Source organism: Thalassophryne amazonica, chromosome 7, assembly GCF_902500255.1.
Source record: "Thalassophryne amazonica chromosome 7, fThaAma1.1, whole genome shotgun sequence".
NCBI lineage: Eukaryota > Metazoa > Chordata > Actinopteri > Batrachoidiformes > Batrachoididae > Thalassophryne > Thalassophryne amazonica.
In genome coordinates, this window is record NC_047109.1 from 67,417,167 (window position 1) to 67,445,077 (window position 27,911).

The 27,911-nt window shown below is 44.3% G+C and overlaps 1 protein-coding gene across 1 annotated transcript in view; it reads right to left on the minus strand.

Moving 5' to 3' along the window:
* Positions 1-26,054, minus strand: part of tmod4 (tropomodulin 4 (muscle)) — a 67,028-nt gene extending 40,974 nt beyond the window's left edge. Inside the window, exon 1 of the mRNA XM_034174367.1 lies at positions 25,949-26,054. The gene's annotated coding sequence lies outside the window, so the exon portion shown is untranslated. The remainder of the gene's footprint in view (positions 1-25,948) is intronic.
* Between the last annotated feature and the right edge of the window lie 1,857 nt (positions 26,055-27,911).

Here is a 27,911-nt window from a genome sequence, read left to right on the forward strand (position 1 = left end):
CTCTGAGTATTTCAGAAACTGCTGATCTACTGGGATTTTCACACACAACCATCTCTAGGGTTTACAAAGAATGGAACCGCCAAAAAGAAGATACGCCTTGTTGATGTTAGAGGTCAGAGGAGAATGAGCAGACTGGTTGAATGGGTGGCTGCGTGGTGCTATCATGTTAATATGGATCAACATCTCTGAGGACTCTTTCCAACACCTTGTTGAATCTATGCCATGAAGAATGAAGGCGGCTCTGAAGGCAGAAGAGAGTCCAACCCAGTTCTAGCAAGATGTACCTAATAAGGTAGATGGTGAGTGTAGGGTCACCATTCACCAAGCCTTTGGATGTAGTCTTTGGATGTAGGAGGACGCTGGAGCGCCTGGAGGAAATCCACACAAACACAGGGAGAACATGCAAACCCCAGACAGAGACGACCAAAGCAGAAAGCTACTCCAGGACCTTCTTGCTGTGAGGCAACAGTGCTAACCACTCATGTCACCAGTTGTAAAGCACTTTATGGTGTTTGTGGTTTTTCTAAGTATGATAAGTAATGTAGTAATAATTGCTTGTGTTTTTACTGCCCATGGTTGTTTTGGGTCAACATGAGTGTCAGCTGGTGGTACTGATTTTTAAGGGGCTGCACCTTCACTTCCTAATGAAGGGGGATTTCCTGCAGGACTGTATTACGTTTCACTCGGTGTACCTAATAAACTGACAACTGAGTGTATATTTGTAGCCAAATATAGCAGCCTTACTAATTCCATCCACCAAGGATGTAATAAAATCATCTGTGTTTATTTATTTATTTGTCTGTCTGGCTCCTAGCAGGATTACGTCAAAACTACTGCACGGATTTTGATGAATTTTTCACCACAGACAGATATTAGGCCATGGAAGACGCCATTAAATTTTGGAGCTGATCTGGATCCGGATCCGGATTCTGGATGTTTCACTTTATATAGGCTTTGAAGGATTATGTCAAAACTACTTCACAGATTCTCACCAAATTTGCACCACAGATACATATTAGTCAATCAATCAATTTTATTTATATAGCGCCAAATCACAACAAACAGTTGCCCCAAGGCGCTTTATATTGTAAGGCAAGGCCATACAATAATTACGTAAAAACCCCAACGGTCAAAACGACCCCCTGTGAGCAAGCACTTGGCGACAGTGGGAAGGAAAAGGGCATGGAAGACTCCACTGAAATTTAGAAGTGATCAATCAATCAATCAATCAACTTTTTTCTTGTATAGCGCCAAATCACAACAAACAGCCGCCCCAAGGCGCTCCACATTGCAAGGCAAGGCCATACAATAATTATGAAACACAGTCTACGTCTAAAGCAACATAACCAAGGGATGGTCCAGGGTCACCCGATCCAGCCCTAACTATAAGCCTTAGCGAAAAGGAAAGTTTTAAGCCTAATCTTAAAAGTAGAGAGGGTATCTGTCTCCCTGATCTGAATTGGGAGCTGGTTCCACAGGAGAGGAGCCTGAAAGCTGAAGGCTCTGCCTCCCATTCTACTCTTACAAACCCTAGGAACTACAAGTAAGCCCGCAGTCTGAGAGCGAAGCGCTCTAATGGGGTAATATGGTACTATGAGGTCCCTAAGATAAGATGGGACCTGATTATTCAAAACCTTATAAGTAAGAAGAAGAATTTTAAATTCTATTCTAGCATTAACAGGAAGCCAATGAAGGGAGGCCAACACGGGTGAGATATGCTCTCTCCTGCTAGTCCCCGTCAGTACTCTAGCTGCAGCATTCTGAACCAACTGAAGGCTTTTTAGGGAACTTTTAGGACAACCTGATAATAATGAATTACAATAGTCCAGCCTAGAGGAAACAAATGCATGAATTAGTTTTTCAGCATCACTCTGAGACAAGACCTTTCTGATTTTAGAGATATTGTGTAAATGCAAAAAGGCAGTCCTACATATTTGTTTAATATGCGCTTTGAATGACATATCCTGATCAAAAATAACTCCAAGATTTCTCACAGTATTACTAGAGATCAGGGAAATGCCATCCAGAGTAACGATCTGGTTAGACACCATGCTTCTAAGATTTGTGGGGCCAAGTACAATAACTTCAGTTTTATCTGAGTTTAAAAGCAGGAAATTAGAGGTCATCCATGTCTTTATGTCTGTAAGACAATCCTGCAGTTTAGCTAATTGGTGCGTATCCTCTGGCTTCATGGATAGATAAAGCTGGGTATCATCTGCGTAACAATGAAAATTTAAGCAATACCGTCTAATAATACTGCCCAAGGGAAGCATGTATAAAGTGAATAAAATTGGTCCTAGCACAGAACCTTGTGGAACTCCATAATTAACTTTAGTCTGTGAAGAAGATTCCCCATTTACATGAACAAACTGTAATCTATTAGACAAATATGATTCAAACCACCGCAGCGCAATGCCTTTAATACCTATGACATGCTCTAATCTCTGTAATAAAATTTTATGGTCAACAGTATCAAAAGCAGCACTGAGGTCCAACAGAACAAGCACAGAGATAAGTCCACTGTCCGAAGCCATAAGAAGATCATTTGTAACCTTCACTAATGCTGTTTCTGTACTATGATGAATTCTAAAACCTGACTGAAACTCTTCAAATAGACCATTCCTCTGCAGGTGATCAGTTAGCTGTTTTACAACTACCCTCTCAAGAATCTTTGAGAGAAAAGGAAGGTTGGAGATTGGCCTATAATTAGCTAAGATAGCTGGGTCAAGTGATGGCTTTTTAAGTAATGGTTTAATTACTGCCACCTTAAAGGCCTGTGGTACATAACCAACTAACAAAGATAGATTGATCATATTTAAGATTGAAGCATTAAATAATGGTAGGACTTCCTTGAGCAGTCTGGCAGGAATGGGGTCTAATAAGCATGTTGATGGTTTGGATGAAGTAACTAATGAAAATAACTCAGACAGAACAATCGGAGAGAAAGAGTCTAACCAAATACCGGCATCACTGAAAGCAGCCAAAGATAACGATACATCTTTGGGATGGTTATGAGTAATTTTTTCTCTAATAGTCAAAATTTTGTTAGCAAAGAAAGTCATGAAGTCATTACTAGTTAAAGTTAATGGAATACTCAGCTCAATAGAGCTCTGATTCTTTGTCAGCCTGGCTACAGTGCTGAAAAGAAACCTGGGGTTGTTCTTATTTTCTTCAATTAGTGATGAGTAGAAAGATGTCCTAGCTTCACGAAGGGCTTTCTTATAGAGCAACAAACTCTTTTTCCAGGCTAAGTGAAGATCTTCTAAATTAGTGAGACGCCATTTCCTCTCCAACTTACGGGTTATCTGCTTTAAGCTACGAGTTTGTGAGTTATACCACGGAGTCAGACACTTCTGATTTAAAGCTCTATTTTTCAGAGGAGCTACAGCATCCAAAGTTGTCTTCAATGAGGATGTAAAACTATTGACAAGATACTCTAACTCCCTTACAGAGTTTAGGTAGCTACTCTGCTCTGTGTTGGTATATGACATTAGAGAACATAAAGAAGGAATCATATCCTTAAACCTAGTTACAGCGCTTTCTGAAAGACTTCTAGTGTAATGAAACTTATTCCCCACTGCAGGGTAGTCCATCAGGGTAAATGTAAATGTTATTAAAAAATGATCAGACAAAAGGGAGTTTTCAGGGAATACTGTTAAGTCTTCTATTTCCATACCATAAGTCAGAACAAGATCTAAAATATGATTAAAGTGGTGGGTGGACTCATTTACTTTTTGAGCAAAGCCGATAGAGTCTAATAATAGATTAAATGCAGTGTTGAGGCTGTCATTCTCAGCATCTGTGTGGATGTTAAAATCGCCCACTATAATTATCTTATCTGAGCTAAGCACTAAGTCAGACAAAAGGTCTGAAAATTCACAGAGAAACTCACAGTAACGACCAGGTGGACGATAGATAATAACAAATAAAACTGGTTTTTGGGACTTCCAATTTGGATGGACAAGACTAAGATACAAGCTTTCAAATGAATTAAAGCTCTGTCTAGGTTTTTGATTAATTAATAAGCTGGAATGGAAGATTGCTGCTAATCCTCCGCCCCGGCCCGTGCTACGAGCATTCTGACAGTTAGTGTGACTCGGGGGTGTTGACTCATTTAAACTAACATATTCATCCTGCTGTAACCAAGTTTCTGTTAGGCAGAATAAATCAATACGTTGATCAATTATTATATCATTTACCAACAGGGACTTAGAAGAAAGAGACCTAATGTTTAATAGACCACATTTAACTGTTTTAGTCTGTGGTGCAATTGAAGGTGCTATATTATTTTTTCTTTTTGAATTTTTATGCTTAAATAGATTTTTGCTAGTTATTGGTGGTCTGGGAGCAGGCACCGTCTCTACGGGGATGGGGTAATAGGGGGATGGCAGGGGGAGAGAAGCTGCAGAGAGGTGTATAAGACCACAGCTCTGCCTCCTGGTCCCAACGCTAGACAGTCACAGTTTGGAGGATCCCAAAAAATTTGGCCAGATTTCTAGAAATGAGAGCTGCTCCCTCTAAAGTGGGATGGATGCCGTCTCTCCTAACAAGACCAGGTTTTCCCCAGAAGCTTTGCCAATTATCAATGAAGCCCACCTCATTTTTTGGACACCACTCAGACAGCCAGCAATTCAAGGAGAACATGCGGCTAAACATGTCACTCCCAGTCTGATTGGGGAGGGGCCCAGAGAAAACAACAGAGTCCGACATTGTTTTTGCAAAGTTACACACCGATTCAATGTTAATTTTAGTGACCTCCGATTGGCGTAACCGAGTGTCATTACTGCCGACGTGAATTACAATCTTACCAAATTTACGCTTAGCCTTAGCCAGCAATTTCAAATGTCCTTCGATGTCGCCTGCTCTGGCCCCCGGAAGACAATTGACAATGGTTGCTGGTGTCGCTAACTTCACATTTCTCAAAACAGAGTCGCCAATAACCAGAGTTTGATCCTCGGCGAGTGTATCGTCGAGTGGGGAAAAACGGTTAGAGATGTGAACGGGTTGACGGTGTACACGGGGCTTCTGTTTAGGGCTACGCTTACTCCTCACAGTCACCCAGTCAGCCTGCCTTCCCGACTGCACGGGGTCTGCCAGGGGGGAACTAACAGCGGCTAAGCTACCTTGGTCCGCACCGACTACAGGGGCCTGGCTAGCTGTAGAATTTTCCACGGTGCGGAGCCGAGCCTCCAATTCGCCCAGCCTGGCCTCCAAAGCTACGAATAAGCTGCACTTATTACATGTACCGTTACTGCTAAAAGAGGCCGAGGAATAACTAAACATTTCACACCCAGAGCAGAAAAGTACGGGAGAGACAGGAGAAGCCGCCATGCTAAAACGGCTAAGAGCTAGTAGCTACGCTAAGCTAGCGGATTCCCAAACAGGGAATCCGACACTAGACAGGCTGTGGAGCAGCACAGGTAACGCACGACAACAGTGCTAAAATAAAATAAAAATCCACTAGACAGGCTGTGGAGCAGCACAGGTAACGCACAACAACAGTGCTAAAAAATAAAATAAAATAAAAATAAAAATCCACTGGACAGGCTGTGGAGCAGCACAGGCAACGCACGACAACAGTGCTAAAACAAAATAAAAATCCACTAGACAGGCTGTGGAGCAGCACAGGTAACGCACGACAACAGTGCTAAAACAAAATAGAAATCCACTAGACAGGCTGTGGAGCAGCACAGGTAACACACAACAACAGTGCTAAAAAATAAAATAAAAATAAAAATCCACTGGACAGGCTGTGGAGCAGCACAGGTAACGCACAACAACAGTGCTAAAAAATAAAATAAAATAAAAATAAAAATCCACTGGACAGGCTGTGGAGCAGCACAGGTAACGCACAACAACAGTGCTAAAAAATAAAATAAAATAAAAATAAAAATCCACTGGACAGGCTGTGGAGCAGCACAGGTAACGCACAACAACAGTGCTAAAAATAAAATAAAATAAAAATAAAAATCCACTGGACAGGCTGTGGAGCAGCACAGGCAACGCACGACAACAGTGCTAAAACAAAATAAAAATCCACTAGACAGGCTGTGGAGCAGCACAGGTAACGCACGACAACAGTGCTAAAACAAAATAGAAATCCACTAGACAGGCTGTGGAGCAGCACAGGTAACGCACAACAACAGTGCTAAAACAAAATAAAAATCCACTAGACAGGCTGTGGAGCAGCACAGGTAACGCACGACAACAGTGCTAAAACAAAATAATCCACTAGACAGGCTGTGGAGCAGCACAGGTAACGCACAACAACAGTGCTAAAACAAAATAAAAATCCACTGGACAGGCTGTGGAGCAGCACAGGTAACGCACAACAACAGTGCTAAAAAATAAAATAAAATAAAAATAAAAATCCACTGGACAGGCTGTGGAGCAGCACAGGCAACGCACGACAACAGTGCTAAAACAAAATAAAAATCCACTAGACAGGCTGTGGAGCAGCACAGGTAACGCACGACAACAGCGCTAAATAAAAATCCACTGGACAGGCTGTGGAGCAGCACAGGTAACGCACGACAACAGCGCCCAAAAAAAATAAAATCAAAATCAAAATCCACTGGACAGGCTGTGGAGCAGCACAGGTAACGCACGACAACAGTGGTAAAAAATAAAATAAAAATCCACTGGACAGGCTGTGGAGCAGCACAGGTAACGCACGACAACAGTGCTAAAAAATAAAATAAAAATCCACTGGACAGGCTGTGGAGCAGCACAGGTAACGCACGACAACAGTGCTAAAAAATAAAATAAAAATCCACTGGACAGGCTGATCAGGATCGGGATTCTGACTCAGGAATTCTAAAGGCTTTAATGATTATGTCAACACTACTTTAAGGATTCTCACCAAATTCGCACTGCAGATATATATTAGGGCATGGAAGACTCCACTGAATTTTCAAGGTGATCCGGATCTGGACCGGCGGACGTCAGAAATCTCTGTTTTCCCTTGTTATTATTATATAGCAAGAGCAATTAAAGATTTCTGACGTCCGCTAATCAAGATGCAGATCACCTCCAAAATTAAGTGGAGTCTTCAATGTCCTAATATGCATCTGTGTTGAAAATGTCATCAAAATCTGTGCAGTACTTTTGATGTAATCCTGCTAAAAGTATAACTCCTTCAAAGCCTATATAAAGTGAAACTTGATCCAGAATCCGGATCCGGATCCAGATCACCTCCAATGGGTTGTTCTGTGGTGAAAATTTCATTAAAATCTGTGCAGTAGTTTTGACGTAATCCTGCTAACAGACAGAAAGATGGAGAGATAGACAAATAAATAAATGCAGATGATTTTAGGCTATATAGGACTATGTCTAATGTATTTGAACCTTTGAAGTGCTTTAAAACTCACCATTTGATGAAGCTGTGGAAGTTTGATGAAGCTGTTCAGTTGCATGCTGCTAAACACCCACCTCTTTTGAATTCAGCCTGTGAGTAAAGAGTACCGAGAGACACCACTCCCATGCACTTCAGTCAATAGCCACTGACGGCTGATGATAACGTCAGCATTCACGACCGTGAAATTTAACATACGTTTTTTTGTTTTGTTTTGATGGATCATAAATAGGATTTATTTTTATTGCAAACAGAATACTGAAAAAAATGATGGATGGATTGTGGGAACATTGTGACAAATAAACTAATTACAGAAAAGATTTTCAGATTTTAAAGTAAGTGATTTATTTGCTCCTTGCTGGTGCCTGAGAAACACACCCAGAGAAAACAGAGAAATGTCTTTAAAAACGATGTGGTTATTCATACGCAATTCCACGATAAGGAATTAAAGCACGCCCAGACGTCTCATGTGGATATGTTTTCATCAAGAGTGTGTGTGTGTGTGTGTGTGTCTGTCAGTGTCAGTATGCTTTAAAAAGTGTTCCAGTCATTTCATTTCATTTTGGTTAGTGAGAGTAAAGCCCACTTCCTAGCTGGGTCACTGGTCGTGTAAGAAAGTCTATGAAAGGTCAAAATTTTTTTAAATTATGTTACCTAAGTTGTTAATGTGAGCATCAAACTTTCTCTCAGGGAGGCAGCGCTGTGTGTCCCAGACCAGTTGTTGCTCTGGCTGGAAAAATTATTGTTATGCCGATGACCACCACTGCTTTTGTGTTTCAAGTCCAACTTACAGCTACTTTGTCTTCTTTATTTGTGTGCTTTTGCATTCATCACATGACATCATTCGAGACAAAAAAAATAACACAAAGCACTCTCTGGGATCTTGAAGCATGCTTCAAAGCTTTGAATTGAAATACCTCACTGGCTGAATTGAAAACAAGAAGCCAACAGTAGACTAAATAAGCTACGTTACTTTGTTATCATTTGGAAACATTGGATATCAAGGTGGGATATCACATAATTCAAAGCAAAGATTACAACCGAAGCAATCTGAAGTGCAACTGAAGCCAGTCTGAATTCAAAAGAAGAATCCGGTTGTAGCAGCATGCAGCCAAACAACTTTATCAAACTTCAACAGCTTCAAATGCTGAGTTTTAAAGTACTGCAATGGTTCATTAGACAAGCTCCTATATAGCCTAACAATATGATAATTACACAATGTGAACGGCCGCGGTTTTACCCCATAATTGTGAAATACATTAATTATTATTCTCACCTGATGACATGATCCTGCGCGTGTACAAACTCAGTTGCCAATTTATTTGGTACACCTAGTGAAAAGTAACGCAGCCCTGCAACAAATCTCCCTTCATGAAGAAGTGGAGGTGCACCAACTCCACCAGCCACCACAACTGGGAACCAGATGAATCTGAGAGCAGGAATACATCAGGGAAGTGACCAAATTGGGATTCATACAAATTATTATTATTATTTTTTTGTGTGTAGGATTTTCATTTTAAATTTTTAATCTTATCATGTTCCTTTTATTGTAAGTGTATTTATTATCCTTCTATTTCACACACTCAGAGTGTTCTGTTGTCTGTGCTGCTCCACATTTGGTCTGTGCTGTGTGCTGCACAGCTGAAATGACAATAAAGCTCGACTCTGTCTCTGATCTGACAGAATCATGGAACAAAGGAACACATTTGAATGGACAAGGGATGTTCCAGCTTCTGGCTGCTGTGGGAATGTGGACGTTTATAAATGTGCATCTGTCGCCAGCCGTCCCAGCAGGATTTCTATATGAACCAAAACAAAGTGGCAGCGGAGTGGCGTGGTAGCTGACACCTGTTGCTGCCAGCTGGCTCTGGACGCCTGTACAGGTCTTTTTTTTTTTCCAGTCCAATTCAGACGCATGTCCTGCACCTGCTGTCATCACATCTTGACTGCTGAGCCGAGATGGAAAGGTCTGTGATTTTTATTGGGGTTTGAGTAATGACAGCCAGTTGGAACAGTTACTTTTAATGTTGTGTGGGCCGCTGAAGAGGAGGTACTGCTGGCCCACCACCACCAGAGGGCGCCCTGCCTGGAGTGCGGGCTCCAGGCACCAGAGGGCGCTGCCGCCTCACAGGAGCAGCCAGGGTGACAGCTGTCACCCATCACCTGCGACAGCTGTCATCAATCACCGGATCTGCAGGGATATATCAGCAGGACGGCATCTCCACCTCATTGCCGAGATATCGCACTACCAAGGAGGTAACGAACTCAGCCAATCATTCTGTTGATTAAAACCTTAATACCTTGTTGCTTGTGTATAGGACAGCTGAAGACTGTGTTGGACGTTATTGGATAAGTACTCACATTCCTACACTGCAGTATTGTATCTGACGAGAGGTGGAGGTGGTGTTTCCACCCTACGTGTTACTGGGTGCAGCCACACCCACATCTGACTGTTTCTGTTCCTCGCCAGCAGTACCGGATCTGACGAGCGGAGGCAGTGGCCACCTGGGAGTGCGGGACTTGGCGGCTCCAGTATTCCCGGGGTTCGGTGGCGGTGGAAATCGGGTGGTTCCGGTTCGACTTGGACAGACGTCTCCTACCTTCGAGCCTGCCCACACGACACCATTGGAATTCGGCTTGTTCCCGAAATTGTAATCAGTTGTGTTTGTTGTGCAAGTTTCACAACAGTAAAGCTTTGTTATTTGACTTTCTCCATTGTCCGTTCATTTGCGCCCCCTGTTGTGGGTCCGTGTTCCTACACTTTCACAACAGGATATCTCGGCCAGCATCATGGATCCCGAGGGGCGTCAACCGGCTGTTGAACGGCCAATGGAAGAACAGGACGCACAGGCGTCCGCAGGAGGGGTGATCGGTGAGTTGCAGCGGATCCTCACCGCTTTCACGACTCGGTTGGATTTGATGACCGAGCAGAACGTCCTCCTGAACCGCAGGGTGGAGGCTCTCGCCGCACAGGTGGAAGCGTGCCCTCCGGGCGCCGCTGCGGCTCTCCCTCCCGTCGACCCTGTGCGTAACAGTGATGTTCCGCTGGTCGTTCAACGACCCCTCCCACCTTCCCCAGAAGCATACATAAGCCCCCCAGAGCCGTACGGAGGCTGTGTGGAGATGTGCGCGGATTTCCTTATGCAGTGTTCGCTCGTCTTCGCACAGCGTCCCGTCATGTACGCGACTGATGCTAGCAGAGTAGCTTATGTGATAAATCTGCTTCGTGGTGAGGCACGTGCTTGGGCTACAGCGCTCTGGGAGCAAAATTCATGGCTCCTTCAGACATATGATGGGTTTGTGAGGGAGTTCAGAACAGTGTTCGATCACCCAAATAGAGGAGAGACTGCTTCGGCCGTGCTACTGTCAATGAGACAGGGGCGCCGGAGCGCAGCTGCCTATGCAGTCGACTTCCGCATCGCGGCTGCGAGGTCAGGCTGGAATAGCACTGCCCTCCGCGCCGCCTTTGTAAACGGACTGTCATTGGTTCTAAAGGAGCACCTGGTGGCTAAGGATGAACCGCGGGATTTAGATGGGCTTATCGATCTCGTCATACGATTAGACAATCGGTTGGATGAACGCCGTCGGGAACGAGACGAAGGGCGTGGCCGGGCACGCGCCGTCCCTCTCCCTTCCGGTTCCGATCGCGTTCCGCCCTCCCCACGCTCCACGGCCCCTGCGCCTCGTGTGGTTACAGCTCCCCCTGCTGACGAAGCTATGGACACGAGCAGGGCCACATTTAGAGCACCAAGTAGACAGAGGAGGCTGGACCGCGGGGCGTGTTTTGTTTGTGGCTCGATAGAGCATCAATTGAGAGACTGCCCCGAGCGGTTAAACACCAACGCCCGCCCCTAGAGACTGGGCTAGGGGTGGGCCGAGACATTCACGTGGGACACACCCACATTGCTACACGACTCCCAGTTACAATCCTGTATGAGGATTTAACCCTGAAGGCCCCAGCACTGGTGGACACGGGCTCTGAAGGGAATCTGTTGGACAGCAGATGGGCCAGGGAGATAGGGCTCCCTCTGGTGGCTCTTACCTCGCCTGTGCAGGTACGAGCACTAGATGGCTCCCTCCTCCCTCCAATCACACATAGGACACCACCTGTAACTCTGGTGGTGTCAGGAAATCACCGGGAGGAGATCGAGTTTTTTGTGACTCCAACTACCTCCCGTGTGATCTTGGGGTTTCCCTGGATGTTGAAACACAATCCCCGGATCGACTGGCCGTCCGGGGTAGTGGTTCAGTGGAGCGAGACCTGCCATCGGGTGTGTTTAGGTTCCTCGGTACCCCCCGGTTCCCAGGCTAAGGAGGAGGTCAGAGTCCCACCCAATCTAGGGACGGTGCCGGTGGAGTACCACGACCTTGTGGATGTGTTCAGCAAGGATCTGGCACTCACCCTTCCCCCCCACCGTCCGTACGGTTGTGCCATTGATTTGGTTCCAGGCTGTGAGTTCCCGTCTAGCAGGCTGTACAACCTCTCACGACCTGAACGCGAATCAATGGAGACCTACATCCGGGACTCGTTAGCCGCCGGGTTGATCCGGAATTCCACCTCCCCGATGGGTGCAGGTTTCTTTTTTGTGGGTAAAAAAGACGGCGGACTTCGTCCATGCATTGATTATAGGGGACTGAACGAAATCACGGTTCGTAATCGATACCCGTTGCCCCTGTTGGATTCAGTGTTCACGCCCCTGCATGGAGCCCGAATATTCACCAAACTAGATCTTAGAAATGCGTATCATCTGGTTCGGGTCCGGAAGGGAGACGAGTGGAAGACGGCATTTAACACCCCCTTAGGTCACTTTGAGTACCTGGTCATGCCGTTCGGCCTCACAAACGCCCCCGCGACGTTCCAAGCTTTGGTTAACGACGTCTTGCGGGATTTCCTGCACCGATTCGTCTTCGTATATCTAGACGATATACTCATCTTTTCTCCGGATCCTGAGACTCATGTCCGGCATGTACGTCAGGTCCTGCAGCGGTTGTTGGAGAACCGGCTGTTTGTGAAGGGTGAGAAGTGTGAGTTTCACCGCACATCTTTGTCCTTCCTGGGATTTATCATCTCCCCCAACTCCGTCGCTCCTGATCCGGCCAAGGTTGCGGCGGTGAGAGACTGGCCCCAACCCACTAGCCGTAGGAAGCTGCAACAGTTCCTCGGCTTTGCTAATTTCTACAGGAGGTTCATTAAGGGCTACAGTCAGGTAGTTAGCCCCCTGACAGCCCTGACCTCACCAAAAGTCCCCTTCACCTGGTCGGATCGTTGCGAGGCCGCGTTCAAGGAGTTGAAACGGCGCTTCTCGTCTGCACCCGTTCTGGTGCAGCCCGATCCTAGTCGCCAGTTAGTGGTTGAAGTGGACGCCTCAGACTCAGGGATAGGAGCTGTGCTTTCCCAGAGCGGGAAGACCGATAAGGTCCTTCACCCATGTGCCTATTTTTCCTGCAGGTTGACCCCGGCCGAACGAAATTATGACGTCGGCAATCGAGAACTCCTTGCGGTGAAAGAGGCCCTTGAAGAGTGGAGACATCTGTTGGAGGGAACGTCCGTGCCTTTCACGGTTTTCACTGACCACCGGAACCTGGAGTATATCAGGACCGCCAAGCGGCTGAACCCCAGGCAAGCCCGCTGGTCACTGTTCTTCGGCCGTTTTGACTTCCGGATCACCTACTGTCCCGGGACCAAAAACCAGAGATCGGATGCCTTGTCCCGGGTACATGAAGATGAAGTCAAAACGGAGGTGTCGGATCCATTGGAACCCATCATCCCGGAGTCCGCTATCGTGGCCACCCTCACCTGGGACGTATAGAGAACCGTCCGGGAGGCCCTGGCACGAAACCCGGACCCCGGAACCGGGCCGAAGGATAGACTTTACGTCCCACCAGAGGCTAGGGCTGCAGTCCTGGACTTCTGTCACGGCTCTAAGCTCTCCTGTCATCCAGGGGTGCGAAGAACCGTGGCAGTTGTCCGGCAGCGCTTCTGGTGGGCGTCCCTAGAGGTCGACGTCCGGGATTACATCCAGGCCTGTACCACCTGCGCCAGGGGCAAGGCCGACCATCGCAAGGCTTCGGGACTGCTACAGCCGCTGCCCGTGCCTCATCGCCCCTGGTCTCACATCGGCCTGGATTTTGTCACGGGCCTCCCGACGTCCCAGGGCAACACCGTCATCCTCACGATAGTGGACCGATTCTCCAAGGCGGCCCACTTCGTGGCCCTCCCGAAGCTCCCAACGGCCCAGGAGTCAGCGGACCTCCTGGTCCACCACGTCGTCCGGCTGCATGGGATCCCTACAGACATCGTCTCCGATCGCGGTCCCCAGTTCTCCTCGCACGTCTGGAGGAGCTTCTGCCGGGAACTGGGGGCCACGGTCAGTCTCTCATCCGGGTATCATCCCCAAACCAACGGGCAAGCAGAACGGGCCAATCAAGAGATGGAGCAGACCCTGCGTTGCGTGACAGCCGCGCACCCGGCGGCCTGGAGTACCCATCTGGCCTGGATCGAGTATGCCCACAACAGCCAGGTCTCTTCAGCCACTGGCCTCTCCCCTTTTGAGGTGTGTCTGGGGTACCAGCCCCCGTTGTTTCCGGTGGTTGAGGGAGAGGTCGGTGTGCCCTCGGTCCAGGCCCACCTGCGGAAGTGCCGTCGGGTGTGGCGTGCCGCCCATTCTGCTTTGCTGAGGGCCCGGATGAGGACAAAGGCCCATGCAGACCGTTGGCGGACCCCGGCCCCTACGTATCGTCCTGGGCAGGAGGTGTGGTTATCAACTAAGGACATTCCACTTCAAGTAGCCTCCCCGAAACTACAAGAACGGTACATAGGTCCCTTTAAGATTCTCAAGGTCATCAGTCCCGCCGCAGTGAGGCTTCAGCTTCCGGCCTCACTGCGGATCCATCCCGTGTTTCACGTGTCAAGGATCAAACCACGTCACACCTCACCCCTCTGTACACCGGGTCGGGCACCACCTCCTGCCCGGATCATCGATGGCGAGCCGGCTTGGACTGTGCGCCGGCTCTTGGATGTTCGACGGATGGGCCGGGGCTTCCAGTATTTGGTGGACTGGGAGGGGTACGGCCCCAAAGAACGCTCCTGGGTGAAGAAGAGCTTCATCCTGGACCCGGCCCTCCTGGCCGACTTCTACCGCCGCCACCCGGACAAGCCTGGTCGGGTGCCAGGGGGCGCCCGTTGAGGGGGGGGTCCTGTTGTGTGGGCCGCTGAAGAGGAGGTACTGCTGGCCCACCACCACCAGAGGGCGCCCTGCCTGGAGTGCGGGCTCCAGGCACCAGAGGGCGCTGCCGCCTCACAGGAGCAGCCAGGGTGACAGCTGTCACCCATCACCTGCGACAGCTGTCATCAATCACCAGATCTGCAGGGATATATCAGCAGGACGGCATCTCCACCTCATTGCCGAGATATCGCACTACCAAGGAGGTAACGAACTCAGCCAATCATTCTGTTGATTAAAACCTTAATACCTTGTTGCTTGTGTATAGGACAGCTGAAGACTGTGTTGGACGTTATTGGATAAGTACTCACATTCCTACACTGCAGTATTGTATCTGACGAGAGGTGGAGGTGGTGTTTCCACCCTACGTGTTACTGGGTGCAGCCGCACCCACATCTGACTGTTTCTGTTCCTCGCCAGCAGTACCGGATCCGACGAGCGGAGGCAGTGGCCACCTGGGAGTTCGGGACTTGGCGGCTCCAGTATTCCCGGGGTTCGGTGGCGGTGGAAATCGGGTGGTTCCGGTTCGACTTGGACAGACGTCTCCTACCTTCGAGCCTGCCCACACGACACCATTGGAATTCGGCTTGTTCCCGAAATTGTAATCAGTTGTGTTTGTTGTGCAACTTTCACAACAGTAAAGCTTTGTTATTTGACTTTCTCCATTGTCCGTTCATTTGCGCCCCCTGTTGTGGGTCCGTGTTCCTACACTTTCACAACATTTAAAGCCATTTGACAAGAGTCACAAGGCAAATTATTATTAATATTATGTTTTTATCATCTGGCAAACAGATCAGATATTTTCCAATCAGTACAGTACATAAGACCCCCCCACACACACACACATAACAGGCTCAAACACACTTAACACATCACACCAGAATATAAGTTTTAGTTTTCTTTTGAGATAATATCCTAATTCTCCTGTCTAGCATCAGCCATAATAACACTTCAAAATAAGAATTTAAACAAAACACTCTGACTGAGACTGAGTGACACACCTTCAGTCAACAGGTATTTCACATTTCTTATTATTTCAATGAAGGCACTGAAACAAAAGTCATGATTTCCTAAAAGGAATGTAAAGCTTGTGCAATTTTTCATTTTTCTCCTTAACTATTCAACATCATGGGAACATGATATTTTCAATGCCGAATGAGCCAAAGAGTGCGGAGTTTTATATATCCATTACAGAGATTTAAATATCAAGGTTGCAGTCATAAATGCACCATAATGATGTAAAATCCACTCCTGTTCAACTTCTTTTTTTTTTGTACTGAGAAAACAAACACTAAAAGATCTCAGACAAAGTTACCACTCTGAGTGGGCTGACTTTGATCCAGCAGTGGAGCAGATGTAAAAAATTACCATCACTGACAAAAAAAAGATACTGAATTAAACTTTTTGGATTTCTGTTAAGGAAGAAAATTATTCTCACATCTCAAAATTGTTATTCCAAAGCAGCCTGCAGGAACAAACAGAGTGGTGGCAGATTCACATGGCTGGAAGAAGGTGACTTGTGCAGCTAAAATTAAGCTGAGGGCAGATTTGGAATGTTACACTTGGGCAGTAAGATGTGGAGAAGGCGACCCATGCATGCTGACAAATCTTCAGAGCTGCTTTGGTGTCTTGAGGCTGTATGGATTCTGCTAACTTAGTGTAAAAAATTATATCAAGGAGTCCTAACATTAGAAAAATGGAAGCAACTGTGGTCAGGGAAGGGACATGTAGGCGATGAAGAAGGTGTTGCCTCGAGCAGCTGTTCTGGGTGATAGCTGCTCCCACTCAAGCGTGTTTACACTTTGCACACAGAAAACATTTGACTTCTGACTTTGCTATCAGAGTAATGGGCCAGTGGCTTGTGCACCTGTCTCTTAAAGGCAATGCCAGGTGACTAGGGCTGGGCGATATGACCTAAAATTCACATTGCTCTATAAATTGAATCCCTTCACAGTAACGGTATATATCACGATATAAACTTAAGTGTAAAAATTATAATCTGAATATTTCTGAATGGGTCCCTTAGCAAAGGGACCCAACAGATATAATGTAATTTTGAGACCATTTATTGTGCAGATCTCAAAACTACAGCTATAAGATGTCAGAAGGTACATCTAAGATGCAAGCCTAGATTTGATGTTTTGGTGAAATAATTAAGTAAATTTATTTATTATTGGGTCAGTGGCTGAAGTTTCATCTCTTGAAGACTGGATGACACACCTGCTCTTAATACATGAAGCATTTTCAGGATGGTCAGAGCATTTCCTCATTTACAAAACTCAGCATGAAACCACCAAAAAAAAATTAATGAAAGTACTTCATTTCCTCATATTTGAAGTCGATCTGGGCAAATCATCATTCCCTGGCTGATATTGTCTTTCTGCTCCGGTTAAAAAATCCTTCCGTTATTTAAAGTGGTGCTTTCTCAAATGTTTGATTCAGGTCACGATGGAGCCGTCCACCTCCACTGAAATAAATAAACGGCTTTGCAAATATTGCACGTTGCTGTCTTGGCTTTGCGGTGTTCAGCAACAGAACTGCTAAGTGCGGAATACAATCAGGTGTCTCACATGAACACTCTTGTCTCAGTGAGAGACACACCTTAGCTCAGAAATCCCCCTCCTCTGCCCTCTGCAGCAAAGGACCAGTGGTTCACAGATGATTCACAAAGGAGTTTTCCTAGATTCCAAAACTCCATGGGCGTTATCGCAATTAGACGGTAGAGTCCAAATCTCTGCCATACCGTTTAAACCGGATAAACCAGGTGATGCTTTTATTTGATGCTATACCTAATGCTGCGCTTACACATAACGACGACAAGTCACGAATGCCACGAAGTACACATTCTTGGCCGCTGATCACGAATGTGATGATTCGGGGCAGAGGCATCAGGTGTCCTTAGGAACTGCTGCAACCTGTTACCACACGTTACGATTAATGGCACGTGTTGCTGGAGAATTATCAGGAACCATTACACACGGTCAAGAATAGTGTTCCACATTGTTGCTCGCTATTGCACGTAACAGCGCATTAAGTTCTGTCACGTTGTGAATGAGGTGAACTGTCTCCACACACGCAACCATATTCATCCAACTGCATTCAGATCGCTCCAGTTTTTCAGAAGAACTTTGTGACTGCATGCGTAGTTGGGCTCTGTGCCATGGAGTGGCTCAGAGAGGAGGAGGAGGAGGACAGCGCCAGATGTGTGGCTTCATGCGGCTGTCGTCTCACGCATTTTTCCAAACACCTGCAGGAGCGCGCTGAAGAGCACTGAAATTAGTCTTTTAGCCGACTTGGTGTCAGCAATCAAACTGAATGCGGTGCAGCAGGGTTTAATTGTGCACACGCTTCTTCCTCCGCCGGACTGGAGGAGGTGCAGAGATGTCTGGCTGCAGGTGAGTCTCCTCTCACTCCTCTGGTTCCTCTGGCTCAGACTCGTTCTCCCGCTCATCGGTTACAACAGCAGGTGGAACACCTGCATGAGCGTCCCGAGGAGCTTCAGCAGGAACTGTGGAACGACATTTGGAGCTGAGTTTAATTGTGTGCACATGACAGAAAACCGATTCGTCGTGGCGCGCAGTGAAATGTGACACCGCGTTACAAGTCGTGTCAAAACTTGACAGTTTCCGTGTCACTTCGTAATAACACGTGACAGTTTGGGCTCCAAGAACCATCACAGGAACCACTACGAACGTTGTCACGTTCTATTAAGGATCAATACTCATCAAGACGGATCAATACGCTCAGTTGCGACCTCCACGACGTGAGACGAAATGAGGGCGGTGTGTGACATTTGTGGAAGATTTTTTGACAGGCAAAAACATGCTCCACGAATATCAAGAATATCACGTACCAACACGCACTATTAAGAAACCTATTCAGATGCGTTAAGTCACATTAAAAATGTCAGCAATGTGTCACGAATGACAGAAAAATGACATTCGTAATGTGTCTTGCTTATGTGTAAACGCACCTTAAAACACTCCCATAACTAATGAAATGACAACGTTCATCCCCTTTGTGACCAACTTGTGTTTAGTTTACATGCTGTAGAAATAGCAATGTGCCGTTGGATCATCCCCAAAGACCTGTGTGCTATACACTGTGTGATTATTTACTGTGTCCGTGCGGAATAAATAATCAAGCAAGGGCCCTAAAAGATCTCCTCCCCATACCTTACATGCTCTCTTATGGAGAAGATCCTTTGTGAATAAGTTTTTTTTTTTTCTACTGTGATCTCGTTCTAAGAATTTTCTGAGAATTTGATCGCATTCTTCATTTCTAAAGTCCCTCATGCTGCTACAAATCATAAAAAAGCAACAAATTGAAATCTGCTCAGAAAAGCTGATTATCTGGAGAATGTCAGTAAGATATCTCTTTTCATCTCAATCTAACCAATCTTTGGATTAGTTTTAAGTCTAAAAATCACTTTCATTCTGGAACAGCAGGAACAAAATAAAAAGTGAATTAAAGTGATAAATCATTTGTATCAGCCATTATCACCTGCAGTAGAATTTCATTCTGCAAACACATTTTTGGAGAATCTGCTTATTTATTCTTTCACATTTCACAGATGCACACTGAACCTCCAAAGAAAGCTCAACTTAAAATCTGAGGGTCAAATACTCACTCAGTTTGATTTCAAGGTTTAGTTAAACCCGTGCTTCCCCTCAGCGCCCCGATCAATGTGACATCACAGCGAGGGTTGAGTATCAAGAACTGGTGTAGCAGACCGAACGGGCCGCCCCTTAACAACTGGTCCGCCTTTTGCATCTGCACATGCGTCATTTCAGACCACAGCAGCACATCTGAGGTGGAGTCTCTTCACCCAAAGCGATCAAATAGATTAATGGGATTATTAACCATCAGATGATAAAGGTAAAACCTCTTAAATCATTCTAAAGTCAGTTTTAACAGGAAACGAGGCCATTTCAAGCAGAAACGAGGCAAAATTCCATAACACTTTGAAATGTCCAATGTGCAGTGAACGCATCAGCTAGCAGCTCGTTTAGCTGTGGCACTCTGATTGCTTCCGCCACCTTTTATGATGAAATAATGCTGAATTTATGTGGAAATGATTGTTGTACAAAAGCTTCAGATATCTGTCGCTGAGATACATGATGACTGGAGTCCAGTTTGAAGCAGAAACGAGGTGTTAATCTGTGAACCACGTCATTGAGGGGACCGATTTTTAGGGGGACCATTCATTCTGCGATATCAGTTCTTTTCGAGAACCGTTAAGAAACGATTCGATCCACCAACATCAATAGCCTTTTTGCTTAACAATTCCCTTATCGGTTCTTCAGAGTGGCTGTTGTTTTTGAAAATCGCCATTTTAAATCAAAGGACACCTCTTTCCAAACGTTGTAATACAAACAATAAACTACAATCGACCAAAATGTTTTTTTTTCCTCCCAAAATGAGACGTCCTGTGTTCTTTTTAGTTTATATTGATGCTGACGTGCAGCACAGCCGGCTGAGCTCACGTCAGAGGCATGGAGTTAAATTTGTGCCATTAATGTCTGAAAGGAAATGCTTTTGACAAAAATTACAGATTTGTTCATTTCTATTTATGTCCAGAAATCAAGGATCCAGTGACCAATTTCATATATATTTACTTTAAGACTCAATAAAGTGTTGTTGGCATACAACCCCAATTCCAATGAAGTTGGGACGTTTGTGTAAAATGTAAATAAAACAGAATACAGTGATTTGCAACAGAATACAATGATTTGCAAATCCTCTATAACCTATATTCAACTGAATACACCACAAAGACAAGATATTTAATGTTCAAACTGATAGACTTTTTGTTTTTGTGCAAATATTTGCTCATTTTGAAATGGATGCCTGCAACACATTTCAAAAATGCTGGGACAGGGAAAACAAAAGACTGGAAAAGTTGATGAATGCTCAAAGAACACCAGTTTGTAACATTCCACAGGTGAACAGGTTAATTGGAAACAGGTGAGTGTCATGATTGGGTTTAAAAGATCCTTAGTCTTGTCCATCCAAATTGGAAGTCCCAAAAACCAGTTTTATTTGTTATTATCTATCGTCCACCTGGTCGTTACTGTGAGTTTCTCTGTGAATTTTCAGACCCTTTGTCTGACTTAGTGCTTAGCTCAGATAAGATAATTATAGTGGGCGATTTTAACATCCACACAGATGCTGAGAATGACAGCCTCAACACTGCATTTAATCTATTACTAGACTCTATTGGCTTTGCTCAAAATGTAAATGAGTCCACCCACCACTTTAATCATATCTTAGATCTTGTTCTGACTTATGGTATGGAAATTGAAGACTTAACAGTATTCCCTGAAAACTCCCTTCTGTCTGATCATTTCTTAATAACATTTACATTTACTCTGATGGACTACCCAGCAGTGGGGAATAAGTTTCATTACACTAGAAGTCTTTCAGAAAGCGCTGTAACTAGGTTTAAGGATATGATTCCTTCTTTATGTTCTCTAATGCCATATACCAACACAGTGCAGAGTAGCTACCTAAACTCTGTAAGTGAGATAGAGTATCTCGTCAATAGTTTTACATCCTCATTGAAGACAACTTTGGATGCTGTAGCTCCTCTGAAAAAGAGAGCTTTAAATCAGAAGTGCCTGACTCCGTGGTATAACTCACAAACTCGTAGCTTAAAGCAGATAACCCGTAAGTTGGAGAGGAAATGGTGTCTCACTAATTTAGAAGATCTTCATTTAGCCTGGAAAAAGAGTCTGTTGCTCTATAAAAAAGCCCTCCGTAAAGCTAGGACATCTTTCTACTCATCACTAATTGAAGAAAATAAGAACAACCCCAGGTTTCTTTTCAGCACTGTAGCCAGGCTGACAAAGAGTCAGAGCTCTATTGAGCTGAGTATTCCATTAACTTTAACTAGTAATGACTTCATGACTTTCTTTGCTAACAAAATTTTAACTATTAGAGAAAAAATTACTCATAACCATCCCAAAGATGTATCGTTATCTTTGGCTGCTTTCAGTGATGCCGGTATTTGGTTAGACTCTTTCTCTCAGATTGTTCTGTCTGAGTTATTTTCATTAGTTACTTCATCCAAACCATCAACATGTCTATTAGACCCCATTCCTACCAGGCTGCTCAAGGAAGCCCTACCATTATTTAATGCTTCGATCTTAAATATGATCAATCTGTCTTTGTTAGTTGGCTATGTACCACAGGCTTTTAAGGTGGCAGTAATTAAACCATTACTTAAAAGCCATCACTTGACCCAGTTATCTTAGCTAATTATAGGCCAATCTCCAACCTTCCTTTTCTCTCAAAAATTCTTGAAAGGGTAGTTGTAAAACAGCTAACTGATCATCTGCAGAGGAATGGTCTATTTGAAGAGTTTCAGTCAGGTTTTAGAATTCATCATAGTACAGAAACAGCATTAGTGAAGGTTACAAATGATCTTCTTATGGCCTCAGACAGTGGACTCATCTCTGTGCTTGTTCTGTTAGACCTTAGTGCTGCTTTTGATACTGTTGACCATAAAAGTTTATTACAGAGATTAGAGCATGCCATAGGTATTACAGGCACTGCGCTGCAGTGGTTTGAATCATATTTGTATAATAGATTACAATTTGTTCATGTAAATGGGGAATCTTCTTCACAGACTAAGGTTAATTATGGAGTTCCACAAGGTTCTGTGCTAGGACCAATTTTATTCACTTTATACATGCTTCCCTTAGGCAGTATTATTAGACGGTATTGCTTAAATTTTCATTGTTACGCAGATGATACCCAGCTTTATCTATCCATGAAGCCAGAGGACACACACCAATTAGCTAAACTGCAGGATTGTCTTACAGACATAAAGACATGGATGACCTCTAATTTCCTGCTTTTAAACTCAAATAAAACTGAAGTTATTGTACTTGACCCCACAAATCTTAGAAACATGGTGTCTAACCAGATCCTTACTCTGGATGGCATTACCCTGACCTCTAGTAATACTGTGAGAAATCTTGGAGTCATTTTTGATCAGGATATGTCATTCAAAGCGCATATTAAACAAATATGTAGGACTGCTTTTTTGCATTTACGCAATATCTCTAAAATTAGAAAGGTCTTGTCTCAGAGTGATGCTGAAAAAATAATTCATGCATTTATTTCCTCTAGGCTGGACTACTGTAATTCATTATTATCAGGTTGTCCTAAAAGTTCCCTGAAAAGCCTTCAGTTAATTCAAAATGCTGTAGCTAGAGTACTAACGGGGACTAGAAGGAGAGAGCATATCTCACCCATATTGGCCTCTCTTCATTGGCTTCCTGTTAATTCTAGAATAGAATTAAAAATTCTTCTTCTTACTTATAAGGTTTTGAATAATCAGGTCCCATCTTATCTTAGGGACCTCGTAGTACCATATCACCCCAATAGAGCGCTTCGCTCTCAGACTGCAGGCTTACTTGTAGTTCCTAGGGTTTGTAAGAGTAGAATGGGAGGCAGAGCCTTCAGCTTTCAGGCTCCTCTCCTGTGGAACCAGCTCCCAATTCGGATCAGGGAGACAGACACCCTCTCTACTTTTAAGATTAGGCTTAAAACTTTCCTTTTTGCTAAAGCTTATAGTTAGGGCTGGATCAGGTGACCCTGAACCATCCCTTAGTTATGCTGCTATAGACGTAGACTGCTGGGGGGTTCCCATGATGCACTGTTTCTTTCTCTTTTTGCTCTGTATGCACCACTCTGAATTTAATCATTAGTGATCGATCTCTGCTCCCCTCCACAGCATGTCTTTTTCCTAGTTCTCTCCCTCAGCCCCAACCAGTCCCAGCAGAAGACTGCCCCTCCCTGAGCCTGGTTCTGCTGGAGGTTTCTTCCTGTTAAAAGGGAGTTTTTCCTTCCCACTGTAGCCAAGTGCTTGCTCACAGGGGGTTGTTTTGACCGTTGGGGTTTTACGTAATTATTGTATGGCCTTGCCTTACAATATAAAGCGCCTTGGGGCAACTGTTTGTTGTGATTTGGTGCTATATAAAAAAAATTGATTGATTGATTGATTGATTGAAAAGGAGCATCCGCAAAAGGCTCAGCCATTCACAAGCAAAGATGGGGCGAGGGTCACCACTTTGTGAACAACTGTGTGAAAAAAAAAAGCAGTCCAACAGTTTAAGAACAATGTTTCTCAACATTCAATTGCAAGGAATTTATGGATTCCATCATCTACAGTCCATAATATAATCAGAAGATTCAGAGAATCTGGAGAACCTTCTACACTTAAGCGGCAAGGTCAAAAACCAACATTGAATGCCTATGACCTTCAGTCCCTCAGTCAGCACTGCATTAAAAACCGACATCATTGCGTAAAGGAACTTACCGCGCGGGCTCAAAAACACTTCAGAAAACCATTGTCAGTTAATACAGTTTGTCGCTACATCTAGAAGTGCAAGTTAAAACTCCACCATGCAAAGCAAAAGCCATACATCAACAACATCCAGAAATGCTGCCCCCTTCTCTGGGCCCGAGCTCATTTGAAATGGACAGACGTAAAGTGGGCTGTGGTCTGATGAGTCCACATTTGAAATTGTTTTTGGAAATCATGGACGTCATGTTCTCCAGACAAAAGAAGGGAAAGACCATCCAGATTGTTTCCAGAGCAAAGTTCAAAAGCCAGCATCTGTGATGGTATGGGGTTTGTTAGTGCCCATGGCATGGGCAACTTACGCATCTGTGATGGCACTATCAATGCTGAAAGGTACATCCAGGTTTTGGCGCAACACATGCTGCCATCCACGCAATGTCTTTTACAGGGACGTCCCTGCTTATTTCAGCAAGACAATGCCAAGCCACATTCTGCATGTGTTACAACAGTGTGGCTTCATAGTAAAACAGCGCAAGTTCAAGACTGGCCTGCCTTCAGTCCAGACATGTCGCCCAGTGAAAATGTGTGGCACATTATGAAGTGCAAAATACGACACGGAGACCCTAGACTGTTGAACAACTGAAGTCGTACATCAAGCAAGAATGGGAAAGAATTCCACCTACAAAGCTTCAACAATTTCCTCAGTTCCCAAACGCTTATTGAGTGTTGTTAGAAGGAAAGGTGATGTAACACAGTGGTAAACATACCACTGTCCCAGCTTTTTTGAAACGTGTTGCAGGCATCCATTTCAAAATGAGCAAATATCTGCACAAAAACAATAAAGTTTATCAGTTTGAACATTAAATATCTTGTCTTTGTGGTGTATTCAGTTTATTATAGGTTGAAAAGGATTTGTAAATCTTTTATTTACATTTTACACAAACGTCCCAACTTCATTGAAATTGGGGTTGTAGAAAACCTTTAAAGCCTACTTTTAGTACACAGAAAATTCACAAGAGGTATTGATAAGGGAATCGATAAGGAATCGGATTGATAAGCGGACTCGATAATGGCATCTATCGATAAAATCTTATCAATACCCATCCCTAATTACAGCTGTCAAAAAGAGAATGCCATAAAACAACTTAAATGAGGATGGACACTAGGACAGTGCAACACCTACACCTTACATGTTGACACCAAGTCATGCAAATAATTTCTTTGTGATTTAGTGATAACATAATAATGCTGCAAAAAAGTTTAGTTATTTTTAACACACAGGGCTGAAACCCCCCCATTGCACATGACAGCACATGTGGGGGTGTGTCTAACTTGATCTGCCAGTCATTACCATATTCAAAGAGTTGAGGGCAACATAAAATAAACCATCAAAGAAACTTATCACATCAGAGCACATCACATAATGTGTTTATTTTTGTTTTAGAGAAAAAAAAAAAAAAAACTCAGGTCAAAGGTGAAGCAGGTGATCTTGTTGGAGCATTTGATTTTCAGAAGAGACTTCAGCAGGAAAGAAAACCAAAGACAAAATGTCTTCTGCTCCTCACTTTACCTTCTAGCACACGTCTGCCAAAAGCCAATCTGAGGAAAGCAGCAGGTCCAGTTTCTGAGCTCCCTCCTGCTATCTGCTGGAGGGAGCCTGCTGTGACAAATTTGAATCAAAGCACTGAACAACTAATGGCTGGATTAACCTGCCACATACTGGCAGCTTCTCCTGACAGGGTTCTAGTTAACAGACCCCAAAACATCCTCAGATAAAGTAGTCAGACGAAACAAACAAACCAAGCATGAAGTTTCCAACAGTAACACCTCCATCACGAACACAGATTCAGCTTTATGGCCACCGGAGTTTTTTGGAACAGGTGTTCCTGTGTCCCATTCATGCAGCATGTCTGTGTCATGTCACACACAGAGGATTGAACAGGACACACACGCACACACATAGAGGAATCCCAAGTGGCACAATTAGAGCACAGATCAGCCCAACATGTGGTCAGATCCCCACTTTGAAAGAGAGAGAAGGACCAGCCTCACACCTACCTTCACAGAAGCGCAGTGCTGCTGGAGCCCCTCAGCAGGGCAGCAACCACACAAAGTTACCCCCTCCCTCCCTCTCTCTCTCTCTCTCTCTCTCTCTCTCTCTCTCTCTCTCTCTCTCTCTCTCTCTCTCTCTCACGTCAGGCTTCGGGGTCGCTCTGCTGAGACAGACATACTGGTGGCACTTTGAGAAGTCAGCATTTTATTATTTTGGCCTTTCTTGAGGGAGCTGCAACAAGAGGAGCAGAAAGGGGGAGGCAATACAGAGACATATATAGAGAGAAGGAGTGAGAGAATCGGGGCATGAACTCACACACGCTCTTCACTCACTAAATTAAACACGGAGAAAGCTGTGCAGCAGGCAGGGCTGACATCTAGTGGCTTTAGATTTTTGCTTCGTTGTAATCTCTTGATAACAGACTTTCGACACCATGTTTGCAGTGTACACGTGGACTGAGACAGAGGCTTAACAAACAGTTAAACACTTGACATTTAACTGGATAATAATACTAAGAAAAATGGTTTGTAATTGTTGATCAAAAGCAAATCATCAAATTGATTATTTCATAGATTATGTAAAAAAATCAAACAAAAAACTTAGAAATCCTAACATAATAAAATTAAAGTTTATTTAGGACAATGAGTTTAAAAAAGAACATTTTGAGATGAGATGAGATTTATTGTCATTGTCATGTTACACGAGTGCAACAACAATGAAATTACAACCCCTGGCAAAAATTATGGAATCACCGGCCTCGGAGGATGTTCATTCAGTTGTTTAATTTTGTAGAAAAAAAGCAGATCACAGACATGACACAAAACTAAAGTCATTTCAAATGGCAACTTTCTGGCTTTAAGAAACACAATAAGAAATGAGAAAAAAAAATTGTGGCAGTCAGTAATGGTTACTTTTTTAGTCCAAGCAGAGGGAAAAAAATATGGACTCACTCAATTCTGAGTAATAAATTATGGAATCACCCTGTAAATTTTCATCCCGAAAACTACCATCTGCATCAAATCAGATCTGCTTGTTAGTCTGCATCTAAAAAGGAGTGATCACACCTTGGAGAGCTGTTGCACCAAGTGGACTGACATGAATCATGGCTCCAACACAAGAGATGTCAAACTCTTAAAAGAGGGTAAATCATCACGCAATGTTGCAAAAGATGTTGGTTGTTCACAGTCAGCTGTGTCTAAACTCTGGACCAAATACAAACAACATGGGAAGGTTGTTAAAGGCAAACATACTGGTAGACCAAGGAAGACATCAAAGCATCAAGACAGAAAACTTAAAGCAATATGTCTCAAAAATCGAAAATGCACAACAAAACAAATGAGGAACGAATGGGAGGAAACTGGAGTCAACGTCTGTGACCGAACTGTAAGAGACCGCCTAAAGGAAATGGGATTTACATACAGAAAAGCTAAACGAAAGCCATCATTAACACCTAAACAGAAAAAAACAAGGTTACAATGGGCTAAGGAAAAGCAATCATGGACTGTGGATGACTGGATGAAAGTCATACTCAGCGATGAATCTCGAATCTGCATTGGGCAAGGTGATGATGCTGGAACTTTTGTTTGGTGCCGTTCCAGTGAGATTTATAAAGATGACTGCCTGAAGAGAACATGTAAATTTCCAGAGTCATTGATGATATGGGGCTGCATGTCAGGTAAAGGCACTGGGGAGATGGCTGTCATTACATCATCAATAAATGCACAAGTTTATGTTGATATTTTGGACACTTATCCCATCAATTGAAAGGATGTTTGTGGATGATGAAATCATTTTTTCAAGATGATAATGCATCTTGCCATAGAGCAAAAACTGTGAAAACATTCCTTCCAAAAAGACACATAGGGTCAATGTCATGGCCTGCAAATAGTCCGGATCTTAATCCAATTGAAAATCTTTGGTGGAAGTTGAAGAAAATGGTCCATGACAAGGCTCCAACCTGCAAAGATG